Below are 10643 nucleotides of genomic sequence, written 5' to 3'. Positions count from 1 at the left end.
TCTTCCTTGTAACCCTTCCCCATCTCCTCTTTCCAACTTTTTGTGATTAACCTTCTGGAGGACTTGGTCTCTTGTAGGCACTTAGGGTTCTGGAAGCTTATATAAAATCTATGAAATCTGTCTGCAGCCCTCTTCCCCCATTTTGTTAGCATTGCCCTGGCTCCTGACCGCACGTCTACACCCTTGAACCTGGCTTGGTCACCTGCTGAGTGGCCTGAGCAGGAGTTGAGGCTGTAGTCAGTTGAGGCTGTAGTCAGCAGGTCTGGACCCACACAGCTGAAGGAGCCCCATGAAGTCTGCACTGCCCTGAGCTACTCCATATGATTGCTTTCCTGCTCTGGGACCTGCCTGACTGATCTCTTCCTTCCAGATGTCAGACAATTCTCTAATCAGCTCTTTGGAGAATGGCAAAAATGTCCTCAGTGATGATGAAAAAGACCAGGAGGAAGTGTGAACGTGGGGCCCGAGTTGAAAAGGTGAGGCAGACGAGGGCATGTGTCTCCATCATGACCCCAGCTCACTTGGTGCTTCAGAAACATGAGCAAAAACCCTGGGGTCTGCTGCTGAGTGTGACCACACAAGTGGAGACAAGAGGGTGGTAGCAATCTGCACCGATGAGTGGAGGATGCCCTTAGCACGTCTCCCCAGGGCACAGGTCCCGTCCACAGACACCCCCGAGGCTGCTGGGCTGGCTCCTCCGGCAGCTCTTACATTTGCAGGGAGGCTGGGGAACTGTGGGGCCACCGTGTGCAGGAGTCCAGGAGCTGCTGTTGCAGTGTGTTCCTTTTGAAGATCCCCACTGGGGGCTTCCTCATCTCCCTCTGCAGGACCCAGCTCTGCCCTCCAACCCCCCCAAGGCAGCAAGGGGAACCCCTAGTTCATCACCAGCTGCAGAGAGAGGTTCGGGCGGCCCCACCCTCCCCAGTCCTGGGCTCCCGGGAACAGAGTGAAAGAGACACGGGCGCCCAGAGCTCGTGCAGTCAGGGAGTCACCTGGCAGCTCTGCCTCCCTGTGTGTGCTCCGTGGCCCTGAGGGTCCCAGAGAGCCTGGGGGGTGTCTGAGTCTGGGGTCCCTCAGGATCTGGAACCCTGGGGTCCTGGGTCAGCTCAGGTACCTTTTCTCAACCTGAAGTTAGAGGTTGTGTAGATTCTTCTGTGTATGTGTCCAATTCCAACTTAAGAATCACCAGAAAGCAATTCAGTGCCGTGTGCACTTCAGATGGTGGTGCTGGTGGTAAAGAACCCACCTGCCAGCGCAGGAGACACAGGAGCCTCAGGTTCAACTTCTGGGTAGGGAAGATAGACTGGAGAAGGTAATGGCAACCCACTCCAGTATTCTTGCTTGGAGAATCCAGTGACTGAGGAGCCTGGTGGGCTATCATCCATAGGGTTGCACAGACTCGAACATGACTGAAGTGACTGAGCAGCATACTTGGGATGAGTGGCAGGATTGAACTTACTCATGTTCCTTTTATTTATTTTTTTTCCAATTCTGTCCTTAATAACATATCTTGTTTTATTACTGTTTAAAAAGCAGTGTCTTCTCTCAAATTTTAATGTTGTAATATGCTAAACAAATAAAATGCACCTTTATAGTATAACAACATAATAACAATTTAACATCATAAACCTCAGGAGAGTTTGGCTGGGGGTTAGAAATGATTACTCAGGAAAAGAGAGACCCTATGTGTCTGTCCATTTCCAGTGCTCAGGTCTCAGGAGCAGTTGTATTGAGTGTAGGATGGGTGAACAGGTTCTCCTACCCACTGTGTCATCTGATCCCCGCTCCTCCCAGGGCCTAGAGGGAAGGGGGGCCCAAGCTTTTAGTCCTGAATCCGAGTCCCCTGTTCCTCCACCTGAGTCTCACTGTCCAGGGGCCCATCAGTTGAACATCGCTGGCCAGACGCTCAGGTGCACTTGCTCCTGTGGGGCATTTCTAAACGCTTCCCACTCACAGACAACACCCTCAACAGGGAGCAGCAAGCAGACCCAGCGCCCTGAAGATCGGAGCCCCAAAGCCAAGGCTAGATCCTGGGAAGCCTTCTGGGTCCTGCTCACCCTCCCCAGGGAGCCTTCCTCTGTCTGACTCTGCACCTCCCAGGGACTCCATCACCTGTGTTGTCGTTGCAGGCTCTCAGCTGAATCCCTGAAGACCTGGACCCTAGAGGCGGCGGAGCCCACACAGCACCAGGAGCCTCATTTGGATCAGATTAGGGGAGGCCTCACTGCTTCTTTCCTGAGGGCCCTCATTTAGTACAGCTTCAGTTGTTTTGTTGTATAGATTTTGTATTAGTTTTATCTACAAGTTCTGTATGTATCTGTATGTTCAATGTTTATAGGTAAGGTTTTTCATTAAATTTAAAAATCTATTTGTTATTTTTACAAAATATTTGCTTGTAAAACACACATGTATAGAATAGCAACCTCAGCAGAGGTAGAACTTAATGAATTGTCGTGAGCCAGTCGCCCTAGCCTCTGCTACTAGGGTCACTGCCCCTTTCACTCAACTCAGTCTTCTTTGAGAAAGGAACTGCAGACTTAGTCCTTACATCTGTCCAGGGTCACCAGCTTCCTCTGCTTCCTTTAAATAGTCCCCCTGGCTTGATTTACTGAAGTGTGTCTGGACTGCTCTTTTCGTTAATCTGAACAAACTGTCGACAAGATAGCTGTGCACTTTCCTGGCAGAGGCCTGACTATCAGGACTCTGAAAGCATCGGAATCTAATTCAGGATGCACGCTTGGGGTCTCCGTACCAGTGAATCCATACAAAGTGTGTTTTGAAACAGACAGAAGAGCCACAGCGTCAGGCCCTGGCTGCGATTCAAAGACTACAGGCTAGTCATCTGCCCTGGGGCCTCGAGAGAACCCTGCTCCTCTGATGTTGCAAAGGAGGCTGCAGAGACCCACGCTGAGCAGAGCCTGGGGCAGATTCAGGGGTCCTACAGCATCAGTCAGGGGCCTTTCAGACTTGATGTTGATCCCATGCAGCTGCTCACCTGCCCATCCTTTATTTTGTATTTTTTAAATTAATTTTATTGCACAATAGTTAACTTTATAGAGCTGTGTTAGTTTCTACTGTACAGAAAAATGAATCAGCCATATATGTATGTGTGGGTATATATATATGTGTGTGTGTGTGTATATATACGTATGTGTTTGTGTGTGTGTATATGTATGTGTGTCTGTGTATATATATGTGTGTGTGTGTATATATATGTGTGTGTGTTAGCAAGGCTCCGTGAGTTTAGCTCATAGTGTGACTGGGAGAGTGAATCTCATTAATCTCCATTCCTCACTATTCAACCTAATGCCATATATGTGTGTGTGTATGTGTATATATATATCTATGTGTGTGTGTGTATATATATATATATATCTGTGTGTGTGTATATATATAAATGTGTGTGTCTGTATATGTGTGTGTGTGTGTATATATATCTGTGTGTGTATGTATATATATATATATAAATGTGTGTGTATCAATGCCAAAGAATGCTCAAACTACCGCACAATTGCACTCATCTCACACGCTAGTAAAGTAATGCTCAAAATTCTCCAAGCCAGGCTTCAGCAATATGTGAACTATGAACTTCCTGATGTTCAAGCTGGTTTTAGAAAAGGCAGAGGAACCAGAGATCAAATTGTCAACATCTGCTGGATCATGGAAAAAGCAAGAGAGTTCCAGAAAAGCATCTATTTCTGCTTTATTGACTATGCCAAAGCCTTTGACTGTGTGGATCACAACAAACTGTGGAATATTCTGAAAGAGATGGGAATACCAGACCGCCTGATCTGCCTCTTGAGAAATTTGTATGCAGGTCAGGAAGCAACAGTTAGAACTGGACATGGAACAACAGACTGGTTCCAAATAGGAAAAGGAGTTCGTCAAGGCTGTATATTGTCACCCTGTTTATTTCACTTATATGCAGAGTACATCATGAGAAACGCTGGACTGGAAGAAACACAAGCTGGAATCAAGATTGCTGAGAGAAATATCAATCACCTCAGATATGCAGATGACACCACCCTTATGGCAGAAAGTGAAGAGGAACTCAAAAGCCTCTTGATGAAAGTGAAAGTGGAGAGTGAAAAAGTTGGCTTAAAGCTCAACATTCAGAAAACGAAGATCATGGTATCCGGTCCCATCAGTTCATGGGAAACAGATGGGGAAATAGTGGAAACAGTGTCAGACTTTATTTTTCTGGACTCCAAAATCACTACAGATGGTGACTGCAGCCAGGAAATTAAAAGATGCTTACTCCTTGGAGGGAAAGTTATGGCCAACCTAGATAGCATATTCAAAAGCAGAGACATTACTTTGCCAACAAAGGTTTGTCTAGTCAAGGCTATGGCTTTTCCTGTGGTCATGTATGTATGTGAGAGTTGGACTGTGAAGAAGGCTGAGTGCCGAAGAATTGATGCTTTTGAACTGTGGTGTTGGAGAAGACTCTTGAGAGTCCCTTGGACTGCAAGGAGATCCAACCAGTCCATTCTGAAGGAGATCAGCCCTGGGATTTCTTTGGAAGGAATGATGCCAAAGCTGAAACTCCAGTCCTTTGGCCACCTCATGCGAAGTGTTGACTCATTGGAAAAGACTGATGCTGGGAGGGATTGGGGGCAGGAGGAGAAGGGGACAACAGAGGATGAGATGGCTGAATGGCATCACTGACTCGATGGATGTGAGTCTGAGTGAACTCTGGGAGTTGGTGATGGACAGCGAGGCCTGGCGTGCTGCGATTCATGGGGTCGCAAAGAGTCGGACACGACTGAGCAACTGATCTGATCTGATATATATGTCTCTGTGTGTGTATATACATCTGTGTGTGTGTATATATATGTACATACATGCATATATGTGTATATACACACACAGACACACACACATCCCCTCTCTTTTGGGTTTCCTTCCCATTCAGGTTGCCACAGAGCATTAAGGAGAGTTCCCTGTGCTATTCAGTAGGTTATCATTAGTTATTTATTTTCTACATAGTTCTCTATATATGTCAATCGCAGTCTTCCAACTTACCCTATTGCCCCTTTCCCCCTCAGTGTCCAAATGTTTGTTCTCTATGTCTGTGTCTCTATTCCTGCCATGAAAGTGGGTTCATCTCTACCATTTTTCTAGATTCCACGTATATGCACTAATACACAAAATTTGTTTTTCTTTTCCTGACTTACTTCACTCGGTTTGACAGTCTCCAGGTCCCATCCTTTAAAAGATACTTATGAACCACCTCTCAGGCACTGCTTTTTGCTAGACTTGCTACTGAAGATACCAAGTAACTCTGAGACTGGAGATGCGACAACTACATATTTGTAAGGAAATCGTTTAAATATGGAAGGGACATATGTTTTTAAATTCACTAATTTAATGATAAAGGAAATTAACTGCACTTCTTTAGCAATAGACAACACCTACAGATGACTAGACACAAACTCCAAGCTTTTGCTTACCCGAGACCCATGCCAGGATGTCAAGGGCACGTTGGTTAGCAGTGGAGTGAGAACGCTTGATATTTCGCTCAAGACTGGGCAGGGGCCACTGAAGAGTGTGACTCCCTGGGCTGCAGACACTGGGGGATTGTCTCTGTCTTGTGGGCTTTTCCTCCATGAACATCAGCAGGCATCTGAGGGGAAGCTTGTCGCGGGGTGGGGTGGTGTTCCTGGGGAAGGTTTACCTGTATGGCCACCCAGGGGATGCAAATGGTGGGCATTGCTGGAACTCTCCACGAATCCATCTCCTCCCTCTCCTCCACGGAAAGCTTTTGTCTACATGGAAAAGGAATATATATGTCCACATATATTTCCCCCTGAAGTCACGGTAGAAATCTGTAGCACCTGGGGTATGAGAACAGGGAAATTCTACTGCTGGAGGAGGAGCAGGAAGGCATCTTAGGATCAAAGGTAGACCTGCAGGAGGGACAGAAAACCTTGTGACACCTTCGTCCCAAAGCCTAGGTTGACGGGGCTGCCTACAGTCCACAGCTAATCAGAACGTCAGCCAAGACCCAGTGTGACTCCACCACACACTGACAAGCACAGGTACCCGGGGCAGAGCTGCCCTAGGCAGGTTTTCTTGAGCGACAGCACAATGGGAGCCCCAGAGACAAGCAGAGAAAAGATGTTCAAAGATAGAAACACCGGCAATTATCTCACCACAACATGAGGTGTGGCTAGAGTAGTCTGACATCTGTGCAGTGAGAGTTACCCCAGCACAGAAAAACTATGAGCTCAGTCCAAATCCTGAGGCGATGAACACAAATCCCCACACTGAAGGCCTGTCAGAAGGAAAGGAGGACTTCCTTCAAGCAAAAATGGTATTTACCTTGGTACCAGCTTCTTTGGGCTTGCCAGGTGGCTCAGTGGTACAGAATCAGACTGGCAATGCAGGAGACACAGGTTCAATCCCTTGGTAGGAAGATCCCCAGGAGGAGGGCATGGCGACCCACTCCAGTATTATTGCCTGGGAAATCCAAAGGACAGAGGAGCCTAGCGGGCTACAGTCCACAGGGTTGCAAAGAATCAGACACAACTGAGCACACACACATCAGCTGTCTTATTCGACATGTCATTATATATACACACAAACACACACACATGTGTTAGCCTTTTCTCTGGTACACTTTTTCATACTTAATGCCATGTTTCCTATGAAATAGATTGCTACTTGTCTCTTATTAAGACCTTAGATGCTAGAACATCTTAAAGCTTAAGGATAATAGAATTTCTTTGACTTTTTCCCTAGAATATTTAAATAATAAATTCATAAGTGGAAATAGTTCTGACTTTAAATGAAGTTCTATATATAATGTATGGTAAGCAGGCTTTTTCTTTGTTCAAATGTAACATTGCTTTTTAAAAGTATCAAACACTTTTATTTAGTATTAAATTAGCCTTAAATTGTACAATAAGGTCTTTCTCACTAATTTACTTGATGATACTTGTTGAATTTTAGATAACATAAAACCAGTTCTTAAAATTACATTAAAGTAAATTTTAAAAAGACAGTGTTGTATGAGTTTAATATGGTCGAATATTCATAGGAGGGGCTTCCCAGGTGGTGCTAGTGGTCAAGAATCTGCTTGCCAATCCAGGAGACTCCAGTTTCTATCCTTGGGTCAGGGAAATCCCCTGGAGAAGGAAATGGCAACCCGTTCCAGCATTCTTGCCTGGAAAATTCCATGGACAGAGGAGCCTGGAGGGCTACAATCCATGGGGCCTCAGAGAGTTGGACCCAACTGAGTGACTAAGCCCATGTGTGCGTGCATACACACACACACATGTTCATAGGACGCTGTATTGAAATAAACCCAGCTTTACTTAGTTTGCAATGGAAAATTATTTTAAATTTGTCCACAAGATGGTGCTATCACAAGTTCAAAGAAATAAAATTGTATTCCAAAGTGCTTGTGTTTCTTTCCAACCTAAGACTTTAAATGTAAATATTCTTGTCAATCAGTGACTTCTCTTAAATTATGTTGTATTTCTTGATGTGTTCCATGTCTGTATTTTTTTTTTGCCCCTCATATCTACTACCTCAGAGAATATTAATTAAGTCTATTGCATTGAAACCTATATGCAATAATAGCAAAATAAGATTTCAAAAATAGGAAACAATATACTGCCATTTGTATTCATTATTGTTGTTGACTCGTTTCTTGTTATTTAATAGTGAAGAGATTTCCTGCTCCTGGATCAGTGTCAAACAATGACAAACAGAGCGAGCACTTGGGAAAATAATACACTCAATAAGAAGCTGAAAGGATATTTTTGTTCACTGGGTCAGGTCCCTCTCTTTCCTCACCATCTGGATCTCCATGTGTTGAAAGGTTTGCTTAACCAGCTGAGGCAACAAACAATTAAGGAACTTCTCCAAGATACATAGAAATTGAGAGAAATGCATAACAAAGCATCAATCCCAGATGATTTGATATTCTTCACACTGCTTTTGATGGTCCTGTGTCCAAAACGGTGTGGATACTGGTTAGTACTCTTTCATGACCCTCAAACAACTCAAGACCCTCATGCTTCAGCTTGTCTAGAAGCTGAGTGTAACGTCTGAAGCTTCTTAAGACCCTCAGTGTGTCCTAAGGACAGAGTGATTTGAGGATTTAGAAGCCGAGAATAAATTGTACTAGAAATTGCAGCCGCTAATCCTTATGGCAGAAAGTGAAGAGGAACTCAAAAGCCTCTTGATGAAAGTGAAAGTGGAGAGTGAAAAAGTTGGCTTAAAGCTCAACATTCAGAAAACGAAGATCATGACATCTGGTCCCATCACTTCATGGGAAAGAGATGGGGAAAGAGTGGAAACAGTGTCGGACTTTATTTTTTGGGGCTCCAAAATCACCGCAGGCGGTGACTGCAGCCATGAAATTAAAAGACGCTTACTCCTTGGAAGGAAAGTTATGACCAACCTAGATAGCATATTGAAAAGCAGAGACATTACTTTGCCAACAAAGGTCTGTCTAGTGAAGGCTATGGTTTTTCCAGTGGTCATGTATGAATGTGAGAGTTGGACTGTGAAGACAGCTGAGCTCCGAAGAATTGATGCTTGTGAACTGTGGTGTTGGAGAAGACTCTTGAGAGTCCCTTGGACTGCAAGGAGATCCAACCAGTCCATTCAGAAGGAGATCAGCCCCGGGATTTCTTTGGAAAGAATGATGCTAAAGCTGAAACTCCAGTCCTTTGGCCACCTCATGCAAAGAGTTGACTCATTGGAAAAGACTCTGATGCTGGGAGGGATTGGGGGCAGGAGGAGAAGGGGACGACAGAGGATGAGATGGCTGGATGGCATCACTGACTCGATGGACGTGAGTTTGAGTGAATTCCGGGAGTTGGTGATGGACAGGGAGGCCTGGCGGTGCTGTGATTCATGGGGTCGCAAAGAGTTAGACACGACTGAGCGACTGAACTGAACTGAATGGTCCACAGGTTAAAAAAAAAAAAAAAAATGACACCGTGGACTGTGGGTACATATTTTAGGAACTGTCTTGCTCCACCTCAGAGTTAGCACCCATGGGCACTCTGTGAATGTACATGTAGGGAAAATCCCCTGGAGAAAGGGCATGGCCACCCACTCCAGTATTCTTACCTGGAGAATCCCATGGACAGAGGAGCCTGGTGGGCTACAGATCATGGGGTCGCCCAGAGACAGACAGGATTGAGCAACTAACTTCTACTTTCAAATCATTTGTTATATGGATTTTCTAGGTGCAAGGCATTTTACTGCTATCCAGAGAAAATTGCTCTCAGAAATCTAAAAATTTTCAATTGTAAAGTTTAAAAATAAAATAAAATTTAAAAAAAGAGAAAAGAAAAAAAGAAATCTAAAGATTTTCAATGTGAAATTAGGATGGGTACCCCCTTTAGATTTATAACCATACGTGTTAGTCCCATCTTGGTTTATTTATTCATCATAAGACTGATTTTCTTGGTCCCATGTAACCAGAACACCTCTTTCATGGAGGACCCTATGCCCTTCCTTCTATACCGCAAATAGTTTTTCTCTAACCCTGCATCTCATTCTTCATTGTTCTCTGCTTTTGCTTTTGTATATTGACAAAAAACCTCATAAAGAAAAAAAGAAAGATGAATGGAAGATAGATTATCTGAGTCCTTCCGAATCTCAAAAATGACCTTCTCTACCCTCAGAAGACCCTGATAATTTTATTTGGTATAAAATCAAAGTGGAAAATGATTTCCTTTAAACTTGAAAAGCATAGCTCCATTCTAGACAAAGTGTGTCAAAGAGCAAACTGTTGCTGATCTGAACTTCATTTATTTCTAGATGACCTGTTTTAGTTGTGTGTCTGTTCGTTTTTCTTGGTTTCTCTGGGAGCTTTAGGTTGTTGTTTTTATGACTCAAGGCCTAAATCCCAGGGCGTGTCTAGGTGTATGTGGCAGCAGCCATTGGTTACGCTCATTAAGTATCTCCAGCTCTCTCTTCTGAGCCCTTGAGGCAGGTTGTACCACAAGACCAGCTATGCACAGTGAGCGTGGGTGAAGGTGTTCTTAGTTTTTGTTCATCTCCACAGACACGGAGACAATCTAAAGAGAGAAGCCTGGCATGCTGCAATCCATGTGGTCGCAAAGAGTCAGACACAACTGAGCAGCTGAACTGAACTGATAATAGGGAGAAAATTTGTTTTTAATTTTCAGAAAATTTTGCTGAAAGAAGAAACCTCATCCCTTAAGGAAATCGAAGGAACAAACACCCCCACAATGAATGCGTCTACCAGAAGTCTGTTTCCTATGAAAAACAAGTTTAATGGCAATAGATGAACAGTCAAAACCAATGGGGAAAACATGTATTCATAACCATATGCATTTTTTAATCAATGAAATCCACAAACGGAAAGACTAAACATTTTTGGTATTTTCTTCCTCTGTTCCCAGCCATATAAAAAGTCAGATGGAAACAGTAACAGAAAAATCCAGGGAAATGAAACTGTGGTACAGGGCTATACATTGGTTCACATATTTATTCCAAGTATTCAGAGAAACTATTTCACTGAAGATGTAATTAAAGAAAGAAAAAAAGCAGGAAAGGTCATGATAGTTTTCAACAGGACTTTGGGGGTACACAAAAAACTTGATCCATGAAGGTTTAATGGGTATAAAATGGGTTACTATTTATGACTTTGA

The sequence above is a fragment of the Bubalus kerabau genome, chromosome 5 (genome assembly GCF_029407905.1).
Source record: "Bubalus kerabau isolate K-KA32 ecotype Philippines breed swamp buffalo chromosome 5, PCC_UOA_SB_1v2, whole genome shotgun sequence".
NCBI classification, from domain to species: Eukaryota; Metazoa; Chordata; class Mammalia; order Artiodactyla; family Bovidae; genus Bubalus; species Bubalus kerabau.
The sequence above is the reverse complement of the archived record's forward strand: the minus strand, read 5'-3'. Positions refer to the sequence as shown.